The sequence below is a fragment of the Schistocerca gregaria genome, chromosome 2 (assembly GCF_023897955.1).
Source record: "Schistocerca gregaria isolate iqSchGreg1 chromosome 2, iqSchGreg1.2, whole genome shotgun sequence".
NCBI lineage: Eukaryota > Metazoa > Arthropoda > Insecta > Orthoptera > Acrididae > Schistocerca > Schistocerca gregaria.
In genome coordinates this window covers 181,725,314-181,726,689 of record NC_064921.1, presented here as the reverse complement: position 1 = coordinate 181,726,689, position 1,376 = coordinate 181,725,314, and positions in this window count along the sequence as shown.

Genomic DNA, 1,376 nt, shown 5'->3' with positions numbered 1-1,376 from the left:
AAACATGGACTGTGGAAAAACCGGAACAGAAGAGAATCGAAGCATTTGAGATGTGGTGCTATAGACGAATGTTGAAAATTAGGTGGACTGAAAAGGTAAGGAATGAGGAGGTTCTACGCAGAATCGGAGAGGAAAGGAATATGTGAAAAACACTGATAAGGAGAAGGGACAGGATGATAGGACATCTGCTAAGACATGAGGGAATGACTTCCATGGTACTAGAGGGAGCTGTAGAGGGCAAAAACTGTAGAGGAAGACAGAGATTGGAATACGTCAAGCAAATAATTGAGGACCTAGGTTGCAAGTGCTACTCTGAGATGAAGAGGTTAGCACAGGGGAGGAATTCGTGGCGGGTCGCATCAAACCAGTCAGCAGACTGATGACCCAAAAAAATATATATATATGGTGTACTAAATGGTAGGATTACCGGTAGTAACTCCTGCGTAACTTCTTCGCTTGTATGCAGTCAAAACAACTACTCTTGATGCAAGTACAGTTTACACGCACAAGCACAATAGAATTCTATATAATTATTGTTGTCATTTTGTACACAATAGAACGTTGTTCGTCATCATAAAACGCAAGAGTTTCTTGTTATAACTGATGAGTGCATGATTATAGAAGCTCGACGAAGTATTGAAACGATGTTTGATGTGTTTTTGGTTTGCATTTTTTTTACCTCTTTGTGGAAATTGAGTTTCCTAGCGCTTAATGTTAAATATGTGTCCTTTTTTATTTTTACTACTACATCCCTCTGTTTTTCGAATAAAACCTGAATTAAACAATGACAGTTTCAATTGTGCTGTAAATACTGCTTATTTTGAAGTAGCAGATAGGATAATAACTACCTGGAACAAAAATGTTCCATAGTTTACGCAAATCTTTATATATCCATAGTTTCTGAACGGTTCACCGCTTCCGGTTTCCAGAGGAATCTAGTAAGACGCTGATTACATACGTAAACAAAGCGATCGAAAAAAGGTAACTCCCAATAGGTATGCAAAACACCTAATGCACAGGTAACGTGGTAACTATGTTAACTGACGAAATGTACTAGGAAAACTACCGTAGTCTGCACGTACTTACGGTAGCCTATGGTAGTTCTTCGATTCTAGTCCTGTATCAAATATTTCGTTTCAACTTCAGCTACACGACTGCGATACGCTGGAAACAGTTATCGTTAGCAGCCTCTACATCGTCGATGTCTTGACAAATGCCGCGAGGAAAGATGGGGAATATTTATCGAACAGGAGTAAGATTAATGGGGAACGGAGCGGATGTTTGACATGTGGTATCGAGACGGTCGCGTAGATAAGGGCGATAACACAGCGACTGTTGGATATAAAAGACGTCACGGCTATTGCGTCTGCAGCGTG